This window comes from Scyliorhinus canicula, chromosome 16 (genome assembly GCF_902713615.1).
Source record: "Scyliorhinus canicula chromosome 16, sScyCan1.1, whole genome shotgun sequence".
Taxonomy (NCBI): Eukaryota; Metazoa; Chordata; class Chondrichthyes; order Carcharhiniformes; family Scyliorhinidae; genus Scyliorhinus; species Scyliorhinus canicula.
In genome coordinates this window covers 89,658,401-89,671,854 of record NC_052161.1, presented here as the reverse complement: position 1 = coordinate 89,671,854, position 13,454 = coordinate 89,658,401, and positions in this window count along the sequence as shown.

Here is a 13,454-nt window from a genome sequence, read left to right as displayed (position 1 = left end):
AGAAAAACGGGGAGTCGGTGGCCATTTTGCGCCATTTTCATTTGTGGTAAAACGCCATTGTTCCCACGCTGGCATGAGGGCATAGCCTCAAAGTCAGAAAATCCAGCCCTATATTCCCAAATGGGGAACACTGGTTAGTATAGATTCAGACAACGGAACCCATTTTACAGGTGCTATTTGTAAAGAAACTCGCAATCCTCAGGACAAGTGGAATTCACAAACCAAACTTTGAAGGAACGATTATCAAAGTATCATCAAGAGGGAATACCATTGCCTCAAGCCTTACATACATACAATTTACAATGCAGAAGGAGGTCATTCGACCCATCGAGTCTGCACATGCCCATGGAAAGATCACCCGACCTAAGCCCACACCTCCACCCTATCCCAATAACCCAGCAACCCCATCTAACCTTTTTGGATACTTAAGGACAATTTAGCGTGGCTAATCCACCTGACCTGCAAATCTTTGGACTGTGGGAGGAAACCGGAGCACCCGGAGGAAACACATGCAGACACGGGGATAACGTGCAAACTCCGCACAGACAGTGACCCAAGCCGGGAATCGAATCTGAGACCCTGGAGCTGTGAAGCAACTGTGCAACACTGTGCTACCGTGCCGCCCCGTTACCACTAGTCCTGCGCAGTATCAGAGCAACACCAATAGAACCATGGGCTTGAGTCCATTTTAAGTAATTACTGGCTTGCTACTGTCCCTGCGAGGGACTATTGACTTATGAAAAGCTGATTGTCATTTGATGAGTGATGCATTGCTTAAATATTGCCAAGGTCTAACAAATGCCATCAGTTCTGCTTCCTTACAGGTATCAGCAGTGTGGGATGATCCTTCTAAAGGCGGGCATGACCTTGTGCCAGGAAGTGAAGTCGACATGAAGAAAGTGCAGAAAGAACCACTGGGGTCCAAATGGGAGGGTCCCTACCAGGTGTTACTCACAGCCCCAGCGGCTGTGAAGGTCCAAGGAAAGTCTGGAATCCATGCTTCACAGTTAAAGGAGCTCATTATGGTTAAGACTATTTCTGGTAAAATATTTACCGCTATTTTTATTCTTGGTTGTCTGTTTAGCTGAACAGACCATGGCCAGCTCACAAAGGCTCACAAGGAGTTAAATGATAACACTTTTCCTTATATGTCTGATGAACCATCAATCGAATGCGAGACGGGTTGCTGTACAAAAGTTAGGCTTTAATAAGCTAGAAGTTAGCCCTGCGGTCGACTACAGTAAATGGATGACCGCCGGGCATTCTGGGTATTTATACCTCGCTCTGGAGGTGGGGTTAACTCAGCCTCTCGACCAATCGGAGAGCCGTCATATGACTGGTCTCAACCAATCGGTCGAGAGGCACATGACCGACCAGGGCCAATGGTAAGCCAATGTTCTGCACCAATGGCAGACAGCTATGCAAATCATACCACCACATTCACCCCTTGCGGAGAAAGAAGCCGGGGGGGGGGGGGGTATCAACGAGAGCCGGGGGAAGAACTGGTGGTATGAGTAGCAGCCAGAGAAGGGAGACAACATTTTTTTGACTTCCCACTGGCCCAGACAATTAACAATAGTACATATTGTCCCAACGAGGTCCATGAAGTTGTTGTAAATTAAATAGACTCGATCAGCCTTTTCGTGGCAGACCGCCGCAGTGGTGTTAGTGACGTTGGTTCAGCCGATCTGGTGGCGGTTCCGCTGATGTCCTGGAGTCCGGGAGCGATGGTCCTTGAACAATCTCCGTCACCCGGGCTGGTGGTGGAGACGCCATGGATGGGGAAGGGGTGGCCAGGGTGGGGCGCTAGGGGAAATTATTCTTGACGGAGATCAGTCAATTTTATGTAATCATAGATCATAGAATTTACAGTGCAGAAGGAGGCCATTCGGCCCATCGAGTCTGCACCGGCTCCTGGAAAGAGCACCCTACCCAAGGTTAACACCTCCACCCTATCCTCATAACCCAGAAACCCCACCCAACACTAAGGCCAATTTTGGACACTAAGGGCAATTTAGCATGGCCAATCCACCTAACCTGCACATCTTTGGACTGTGGGAGGAAACCGGAGCACCCGGAGGAAACCCACGCACAGACAGGGAGGATGTGCAGACTCCGCACAGACAGTGACCCAAGCCAGAATCGAACCTGGGACCCTGGAGCTGTGAAGCGATTGTGCTATCCACAATGCTACCGTGCAATGTTTAATTGATTAATTGTCCTCTAAGTAACAGACATCTATTTGAATGAACCAGGAGGTCTCAGCTGAGAATTAAAAATCAATGAGAGTAAATAAGGAACTAGACCATAGATAAAGATTCCCTGAAGAGTAAGACCTCGTTGTCAAAGTTTGTTTCTGAGTTCCTGCCTTTCCAATTCTTGAATCATTCCATTGGTTTATTTGAAAGTAATTTCTTTATGTTTTATGATTAATGAATTCTTTGCCATGCAATTGAACATTTTGTTTTAAGTTTTGATTCAGTTCTCGTGTTAGTGAGTTGAGATTAAGAATTAGCAATAAAGTTGTATTTTGGATACCTCCAATCAATCGGATAACCAACTCTTATTTGAAGATAGAATAAGAGATCTTACATTTATATACAAGTGAGACTTCGAGTGGTTAGTTGGTGAATTACAACACAACCATGCTATTACTACATCCCCTTTCCTTTGAAAGAATAAATTAATACATTATCATAAGTATATTTACATGTGATATCCCATCCTCTGTGTGTACATTGTAGGAACAAGGTGCTACTTCTTCAACTACAATGGCATTTAGACCAATTGCCTGAATCTTCTACTCTCACAATCTCTTCATTACTCAGAGGTGGTAAAGGTCTAGACACTCTGTAGAAGCGTTTTCAAGACCTGTGTATTGAGCCAGCTTTCATGTGGGATTCTCCCCTGTGGTTATGTCTCAACTCAGTACAGACAGCAACAGACACAACAACCTGGATGAGACAACTTTATTATCAGAGCTTGGTTTTGTGTACATGAGAGATGAGATCAGGATGCTTGCCAAGATCTAGCTGCTAAACACTGATAAAAGCACATCAATTATACGATTTCCAAAAATCAATAGCCCAGAGTTGGACTTAATCCAATCTTGAAGCTGTCATTTTCAAACTATCCAGTAAAAATTGTGACCAGTCCATGATTTAACCCCATCCTGTCACCTGTTGTTTACAAAGATCCTGTGTCCATTTTAACTTTTCCGGACATTCCCACCCTGTTTGGTGAATTCAGCCCAACACATTACACAAGCTTGCCACCCTCACATTGATTCTGTCTACACCTCCCGCTGCCTCAGGAAGGCAGACAGCATTGTCAGAGACCCCTGCCACCTGGCATTGCCTTCTTCCGGACCCTTCCATCAGGCAGAAGGTACAGAAGTCTGAAGACCTGCACATCCAGACATAGGAACTGGATGTGCAGGTCTTCCCCATAGCTATAAGACGCCTCAATGACTACCCCTCGGACTGTTCCCTGTAAGAGCACTATTCACGACCACCTATGCTGCTCTTGCTCATGTATTTTCTTTGTTTAGCCCCTTGTTCCGCACTATAACCAAACACTGTCTGTCGATGTACCATTTGTCAATGTACTCTGTTGATTATTCTTTTTGTCCACTATGTACGTACTGTGTACGTTCCCTCGGCCGCAGAAAAATACTTTTCATTGTACTTCAATACATGTGACAATAAATCAAATCAAATCAAATCAAAATCAAAATCTGATATTGCAGTCAGTTCCTCTCCACTCATTGTCCATCCAGGGGCAGGATACCAGAACCGGCTTCCTCTTTACTCCATGGATTGTTTCAGAGGATATTGGAGCCACTGATAAAACTTGTTTACTGAGTCCACTGTGTAATCTGCTGACCACACAATCTCGTGTGTCTCAAAAACATGGGCAAGTTAGCTAGCCTAAATCCCATCATGCATTGTGGCCACTGTTTGTAGCTAGAGTTTACATGATTATCACAGCTATGTCCTAAAATACAGGTTTAATGGTTAATAATGAATACTGGGTTTACTTTTGTTATGGGAGAGGTGTTTTCAGAACCCCAAAATGTATCATGGAGTCCAACCAACCCCCCCCCCCCCCGCCCCCTTTTAATGTATTGTTGCTTTTGAAGCACATGGCTTGTTCCCTAGGTGTGGTATTACAATTATGGACACGTGGTTTTTAAAACAAAACAATGTTTATTCCATGAACTCAACTTAACCTTACAAAATAAACATTGGATCTCTTAACACCCATTACTTCAAAGTAACCCCAAAAGTAATACAACAGTACCCAATCCTGCAAACTGTTCTTTTAAACATCCAAAAGACTTCAACCCTTCCAAAATAGGAGCACAACAGGTTACATTAAATATATTTATAGTCTTTGGATTTGCATAGATTCTCTTGTTCGCTTGCAATAATGTGTCTTGCATGTGTCACAACAACTGACCATCCTTTCAATATCCTGGTTTATACCTGGCCAGTGAACAGACCCATGACCTCTCCATTTACATTTTTCAATTCCAAGATGTCCTTCGTGTATCCGCTTTTGTACATCATTGCGAAAAGATTTAAGGATGATGATAGTGTTCAAACGAAGTACCACTCTATTAATGATACTGAGTTCAGATCTTATATTATAGAACTCCATACCTCTGGGCCAGTGTGAGTTGATGATCCTGATCACGTCTTGAAGCGTTTGATTCTTCCAGGTCTCTTCTTGGATCTCACATAGTTTTGCATCTGATACTGGTAGTAGTGTGGAAATAAGATTGACATGAAGACATGCATTTCCTCAGTAATCTCTCCACCAATACTTTGCATCAGCACTTTTGATAATGCACCTGCTAAGAAAAAATCTTTGCCTGGCGTGTAGATGAGAGTGATGTCATAGCGTTGCAACTTCAATATCAACCTCTGAATGCACTCAGACATTTGGCTAAGATTTGTTTTGATGATGTTAGTCAAAGGAAGATGATCTGTCTCAACTGTGAAAGTTGTAAACCCATACACGTAGTCGTGGAATTTCTCCAAGCCTTCAACCTACGGTACTATGGCAAAAATGTAGCGTTTGATCTATTTTATCTACGAGGGAAAGGTTATTTCATGATCATAGACTATTTTACAACTAAACCCAGGCATTCTTTTTCGATTTGAGAGCAGCTCTTCTCTGTTGCTGCCATGGATCATGATGCATACGCGACTGGTTTCCAATCGTCATGCTCCAATTGCAGAAGAACTGCTCCCAGACCATCTTTTTTTAAAATAAATTTAGAGTACCCAATTCATTATTTTTCAATTAAGGGGCAATTTAGCGTGGCCAATCCGCCTAGCCTGCACATCTTTTGGTTTGTGGGGGCAAAACCCACGCAAACACGGGGAGAATGTGCAAACACCACACGGACAGTGACCCAGAGCCTGGATCAAACCTGGGACCTCGGCGCCGTGATCCCAGACCATCTTTGGACGCATCCGCTTAGATGGATCAAAGAATGTGAGCACTGTTGTGATGGTTAATAAAGTCTTGAGCTTCTTCCAGTCTTGCTTATGTTGCTCAGTGTAAGTGAAATCCGTTGTCTTATACCGGAGGTCACGCAGATGTGTTGTTTTTGCTGACAGGTTTGGAATGAATTTCCATATAAAATTGATCATATCCATCACTCTTAAGATGGCTTTCTTGTTGTGCGATTTTGGCATGTTGAGAATTGCTTGGATCTTGTCCTCGTCAGGCCCAATGCCATGCGATGAGAGCTTGTCACCCAGGAATGTGATCTCAGTTACTCCAAATTGACACTTTTGTTTGCTGAACTTCAGCCCATTCCCCCTGATGGTCAGTAAAACTTTAAGCAACCTCGTATTGTGCTCTTCTATGGTTGAGCCCCAAGCGATGATATCATCAATCTGCACTTATGTATCTTCGATGCCTTTGATCATGTGCTCCATGGTACGGTGAAAAATTTCTGTTGCCAAAATTATGCCAAGCGGCATTCTCAGAAAGCATGGTGTATTAAAAGTGCAGTATTTTGTACTTTGTCCTCGAGATTTATTTTCCAGAAACCCTGAGATGCGTCAAGTTTCGTTAAGAATTGTGCACCAGCCACCTCAGATGTGATTTCCTCACGCTTTGGTATTTGGTATTATTCTCTTTTGATATCCTCTTTTGATATTCATTGGTTCTCTTTTGATATTCTTGTTAGGATCTTTAGGATGCATGCATATGCGAATATCGTCCTTATTTTTCTTTGCACAAACCATGGAGTTTACTCAGTTGGTAGTTTCTTCTATTTGTCTGATTACTTTAAATGTTGTCATTCTGTCTCGCTCCTTTTTGAGGCAATCCCAAAGATCTTCTTGGTGCCTGTATCACAGGTTTTGCAGCCTCTTTGAGTTGTATCTTGTAGGTGAATGGTAGTGTACCAAAACCTGAATTTGCTGATAATGTTCCCAGAAGGAGTGTTGATCAAACCCTTTGTGGATGCTGTATACCAACTGCACCAGACCTAATTCTTCACAGGGCTGATCACCTAATAATGAATCCAAGCCCTCGAATACAATACAGAATGGGACAGAATAAACTATGTTTATCACCACCAGACTCGGGTCACAAGCACCACAACATTTAATGCTTGAACCATTATAATCTCTCATGGATATTTTGTGATTTGTTCTAATCAGCTGAACTTTTAGATTTTTTAAATCAGTCATGATGATTAAATTGGATTTGGCACCAGTGTCTAACTTCAATTGGGCCACTGTACCATTCATTTCAAGTGGTAGCAGCCATTTGTCCTCATCCACGGCATTTATTTTAAATGGAGTATCAGTTTGCATTTTTTTTTAGTGCTGGAGAATTTTTTGATGTCTCCGAAAAATTATTCTTCTGTGTTATTACTCCAATAAACAATGATGTTTCATCATTGTAGTTTACCACAGTAGCACAGTAGCATTGTCGCTTCACAGCTCCAGGGTCCCAGGTTCAATTCCCGGCTTGGGTCACTGTCTGTGCAGAGTCTGCATGTTCTCCTCATATCTGCGTGGGTTTACTCCAGGTGCTCCGGTTTGCTCCCACAGTCCAAAGATGTGTAGGTTAGGTGGATTGGCCATGATAAATTGCTCTCAGTGTCCAAAGGGATTGGGTGCTGGGTTACGGGTATGGGTGGAGGTGTAGCCTTAAGTGGGGTGCTCTTTCCATAGGCTGGTGCAGACTCCAAGGGCCAAATGGCCTCCTTCTGCACTGTAAATTCTATGTCTATGTCCACACTGTGCTGACTGGTCCGGGGTTGAGCTTAGAGTAACAATTCTGAGCAAAGTGATTTTTTTCCTTTGCATCTGGAACAAAACTTGCCAAACGCTGGACACTGCCTTAGTTTGTGCCTTTGACCACATCTTTTACACAGAAATGCTTTGTCCTAATCTTTAGCCTGTTTGTTGGTGTGCGAGGAGCTGTAGGAACTTTCCTGCCTTTTTTCAGAGTTTTCCCGCTGTGGTGATATGCATCACTGTAGATACACAAGGGGTTAATGTAAGTACACATAGACTAGCTAGACACTAGAGGGAACACCTGAGACATGACACTCAGACATTCAACCAATAGGTCAGTAAGATAGGACACGACCAATGGACATTCACGATACACACAGAGGTGACATCACCACAGGAGGGCAATACACCAACCCATATATAAAGAACAAAGCCCACATGATCTTCCTCTTTCCAGTGGAGACACTCAATGAGTATAGACACAGGGTTGATTGAACATCACACCCACCACGTGGATTGTAGCAGACTGGTTCGTCAGTCTGAGTAGCTATAGAAGGATTAACAGTAGAGTCAAATCCAAGTAGGAGAATTGTTAATAGTTGAATGAACATGTTGAAGCTATCTCCACGTCTGAACGTTCCTTTGTCAGAGTGAACATCAAGAAAGCAGCTTATGCTACGTCAAGAGCATAACAAAACACCGGCCTTTTTGGAAAAAGGGTAGCAACCGGAGTGCTTTCCTCCAAGAGGATGCCGCCGTTACTGAGAAACATTTCAGAATGATGTGCTGCCAGCTCGTGAGGCTGACAAATCGTAACTGTTTGTTCCAAAGACAACACCGATTCCCTCAGCAACCGTTCCCTCAGCTTATTGTCATTCACACCAAACACAATCTGGTCCCGAATCATGGAACCTTCCATCACAGCAAAATTACAGACTTCATCTTTTAACTTTAAATCAGTGATGAACTGATCTTTGGACTCTTCTGTCTTCTGTAAACATGATCTAAACACATAGCATTCACATACACATTTCATTCTTTCTGGGCCTGCAATGGGCATCAGATCTTCAAATTACTTTGTTAAAACTTATACTATTTTCACTGTTTGTAAATTTAAACATACAAAACACAACAATTGATTTGGGCTCTGCCGCTGTTAGGAGCATTGTTACCTTGCGTGAATTTGATTGATCTCCTAAATTTACTGCAGTAAGAAACAGATTAAATTGTTGTTTAAACACTTGGCAATTGCTGTCCACATTACCGTGAAATCTGAGACATATTAGTGGCTTCAACAACTCCCTGTTGTTAATTCTGGCAATCTGCTAAATCTTCAAATCTCTGTTGCAGGTTGATAGTTTTTTTTTATGTTTAATACCATCCAACTCTGGTACCATGTTATGTTCTCGTCCGAAGGCCTGATTTATTGCATGAAAAATGGTTTTTTAACTTTAACTGTGGGTAAACTATATACAAGCCAACAGATGAAAAACAGTAAAATCATGCAAAGCAACCTTTCTCTTCGACTTCCACCAGTCAGTCTGCGGGGTCAGCTGACTAACATTCACTTATATATTAGTGAGGCTCCTAGTGGCCAGTCGGTGAATTTCAACACAACCATGATATCACTAAAACTGTTAAGTAGTGTTAATTTTTATTTGCCATTTTTTTCCTCTTATTCTCTCTTGACATTGTTGTTAAGTTAACCTTAGGGTAAGTCATGGCAGGATTCATGTCATGCTCCTCCTGTGTGATGTGGGAATTCAGGGACTCTTCCAGTATCCCTGACTCCTTCATGTGCAAGAAGTGTGTGAAACTGCAGCTCCTGTCCGGAGCATCTGCAATGCTGAGAGAATCATGGATAGCACGTTCAGTAAGTTGGTCACACCACAGATAAACATTACTGGAAGGTAGGGAATGGTGACCCCCAGACAGAGGAAGAGCAGGAAGGCAGTGCAGAGTTCCCCTACGATCATCTTCCTCCAAAACAGATATACTGTTTTGGATACTATTAGGGAAGATGGCTCACCAGGGGAATGTGGCAGCTGCCAGGTTCATGGCACCGTGGCTGGCTCTGCTGCACAGGAGGGCAGGATAAAGAATGGAAGAGCTATAATGACTGGGGATTCAATTGTAAGGGGCATAGATAGGCATTTTTGTAGCAGTATACAAGACTCCAGGATGGTGTGTTGCCTCCCTGCTGCAAGGGTCAAGGATGTCTGGGAGCGGATGCAGGGCATTCTGGCGGGGGAAGGTGAACAGCCAGCTGCCGTGGTGCATATAGGCATCAATGATATAGGGAAGAAATGGGATGAAGTTTTACAAGCTGAATGTAGGGAGTTAGGAATTAAACAAAAAAGTAGGACCTCAAAGGTAGCAATCACAGGATTGTTACCAGTGCCACGAGCTAGTCAGAGTAGGAATGGCAGGATAGCCAAGATGAATACATGGTTTGAGGGATGGTGCAAGAGGGAGGGATTCAAATTCCTGGGACAGAAACAAAAGGCAGTAAAGGGAAAAATCAAGCCTGAAGGTTCTGTCTTTCAATGGGAGGAGCAGTTGTAATAAGATTGATGAATTAACTGCACTGACAATCATTAATGGCTATGATGTAATTGGGATCACGAAGACCTGGCTCCAGGGTGACCAAGGATGGGAACGCAACATCCAGGAGTATTCAATATTCAGGAAAGATAGAAGGAAAGGAAAAGGAGTGGGGTAGCGTCGCTGGTTAAACAGGAAATTAACGCAATAGGCGGTTAATTTTAATTGTTTCCTGCCAAATCTACAAATTATGTTCTGGAAAATGTTAAGCATCAATTAGAACCTGGTCAGATTGTACTTCTAAGGGTAGATGAAAGCGTGGGAAAAATTGCATCACCTTTTCCACCAGTGCCTTAGCTGTGATTATTTTCAAAAGTGTAGCTTCCAGAAATCGGGGAGTCATATTGATGACTGTAAGAATGTACTGATGCTCTGCACTTTTAGACAATGGTCCTATGCAATCTATTAATACCCGACTGAATGGTTTTTCAAAAACTGGTATGGGTATTAAAGGTGACAGCTACCTGACAGTTTACGACACCCTGGACTAGTGAGCCGTTAATTACAGCCCCAATTACAGCTCCATTTCTGAGACTAAGTGTTGATGCCAAAGCAGAATCCGTGGACTCTAACGACAGAAAAACTGACGCTGCACCAGGACCGATTCTGCTATGGTTGAGGGGCCAGCACCGGTGGGGCATGGAACACTCTTAATTCTGATGAGAAACGATGTGTGATTCACTGGGTCCGCGATTGACACTCAATGGCTGACAAGCTTCAGCCGCACATACACATTACGCTCCCCACACACACACTCATCCCAGCCAACAAGATAGCGCTAGTTGTGCTGCAGTGTGCCCATGCAGCTGATGGGTCGGCTGGGGCCAGAGGACACGCAGGGACATGTCTAGGAGGACACCTATACGACCCATCGCCCTAAGTTCAAAGTGGGCTGTCAGGGCGTGTGCAGCTGTATGGCTGCCTTGCCGGCTGCAGCAATAGTGTTCCGTGCCCGTCCATCCCGACCCCACAGCCTACCTCCAGGCCACCCTCCACTACTCCCCCAAACCCTGGCAGAAGCCACTCCCATGGGCAGCGGCACAACTGTCAGCACACTATGGTGATGGTGTACACTTTCTGTACCCTCTCTCTCTCTCTCAGCAGCCACAACGACAGTTTCACAAAATTTAAAAGCGAACCGCGCCGTCGGGAACTCGGCCCATTGGAGGCAGACAATCGCGGAAACCCCGGAGAATACCGGGTCGCGCCCGCTAATGATTGTCAAATGGTGTCTACTGCATGTGCGGGGTGAAACACATTGAAGCCGTTTTCGATGTGCCGGTGAATCACGATTTGGTGTCAAATAGACGCCTGCGGCGATTTTGGCGTTGGAAGCTATTCTCCGCCAAATCGCATTTCCCGATTTCGGCATCGGCAAATGGAGAATCCCGTCCATGTCTTTTGTGGACTTGTGGGAGGGAACCGGCGCACCCAGAGACATGTGCAGAATCCACACAGAGAGTGACCCAAGCTGGGAATCGAACCCAGGTCTTTGGTGCTGTAAAGCAACAGTGCTAACCACTGTGCTACCATGCTGTGCGATACATAGATACAGGGTAAAGCCCTCTCTACACTGTGCCAGGACAGGTACAGCACATGTTTAGATACAGTGTAATGCTCCCTGTTTGTATTAAACTTCAAAGACCCTGTCGGACATAGAGCGATATTCGAGAAGGTAGGCTTGGCCATAAATGGCGGTATCAACAAGTTCCACCTTTAAAAAAATGTTTTTATTATCAAGGGACAATTTAGCATGGCCAATCCACCTAACCAGCACATCTTTGGGTTGTGGGGATAAGACCCAAGCAGACACGAGGAGAATGTGCAAACTCTACACGGACAGTGACCCAGGGCCTGGATCGAACCCGAGTCCTCAGCACCGTGAAGCAGCAGTGCAAACCACTGCGCAACCGTGCTGCCCCTTACTCGGCATTTTCCGCTCCCCCTATCCTTTCCCTCGCCCCTCCTCCCTCTTCCCTGTCTGTCACTCTCTCTCGGTCTCATTTTCCACATGCATTCTGTTTTTATCTATCTGTTTGATACCCTCTCTTCTCTCTCCTGGGGTGGGATTCTCCGACCAGTGATGCTGCTATTGCGAAACGCGATTATGCGGAGAATCACACGTGAGCTGAAAATCATGGCCAGAGCCAGGCGCCCAATGGAATGCCATGCTCTGCTGCCTCGACAACAGCGTCAATGCATTCTACTATGCGCGCACAGTAAACGCCGTTGACATATCGTTCACCGGCCCGACCCGGAATTCTCCGGGGGCCCAAGTGATGCTTCGCTCTACCAGGAGGAATTACCAACAGCGAGGTTTACTTGTGATTTTAAAAATCAGGAAACAGGCACTGAGGCTGCAGAGGGAGAAAGAGGATGTAGGTCATGTACCCAGAGGCGCGAGGGTGAGCTGCCGGTCCAGCCGCTGGCAGGGCTGAGGCCAGTAGCTTGGTGACCAGGGGATTGGCCATGGGGTTGGGGTGACCCTTCCCCGGGACCAGAGTCAGTAGGCACAGGCCGTCATTGCCGTGACTTGAAAGGCAGCCACCTTGCTGCGCACCCCACTGACCTCCCACTGTGACACCGGCCATATGGCTGCCCCCACCCCGTTACCCCCACACTCCAGCCCCCCCACAACTGAGCGCCTGCTGCCGGTGGAGCATCACACGGCCCAGCCAAAGGGGATACCCGCAGTAGCACCTACAGGAGGGTAGCGAATATGGGCTGCAGTGCTTACAGCTGCCGTGGGTAGGGTCAGCCACTGGTACCCCTGCCTGTAGGGATGGGTACTGGGGCAGAGGCTCGCGTGGTGCCAGTCACCGGCGGGACCAGGAGTGTGGTGCTGAGCGCAGAAAACCACGGGGAACGACCGGAGGTGGGTGTGAGGATGGGGGAGAAGTTTAATCCTGAAAAGTGTGAAGTGGTGCTTTGAGCAGCCCTAACAAGGCAAGGCAATACACGGTAACGGCAGGATGCTGGGAAGCACAGAGGAGCAGGTGGACATTGGCGGGGATGTCCAAAGATCCCTGAATGCAACAGAACAGGCAGATAAGGCGGTTAAGAAGGCATATGGTATAGATGCCTTAATAAGCCGAGGCTAGAATATAAGATGATGTGGAGATGCCGGCGTTGGATATAAGAGTGTTTTGTGTAAAGCACTGGTTAGGCCACAGCAAGAATATCGTGTGCAGTTCTGGTCGCCACACTATTGGAAAGATGTGATTGCACAAGAGAGGGTGCGCAGAAGATTCACCAGGATGTTGCCAGGGCTGTAACGTTTCATCTATGAAGAGAGGCTGGTTAGACGGGGTTGTTTGCCTTGGAACAGAGAAGGATGAGGGGGGGACCTGATCAAGGTGTATAAAATTGTGAGGGATAAACATAGGGTGGATAGGAAGGAACATTTGCCCTTGGCGGAGGGTTCAATAACCAGGTGGCATAGATTTAAGCTAATGGGCAGGAGATTTCAAGGAGATTTGAGGAAAACGTTCTTACCCAGTGAGTGATGGGAATCTGGAAATCACTGCCTGAAAAGGTAGTAGAGGCGGGAACGCTTAACTGCGATGAACACTTGAAATG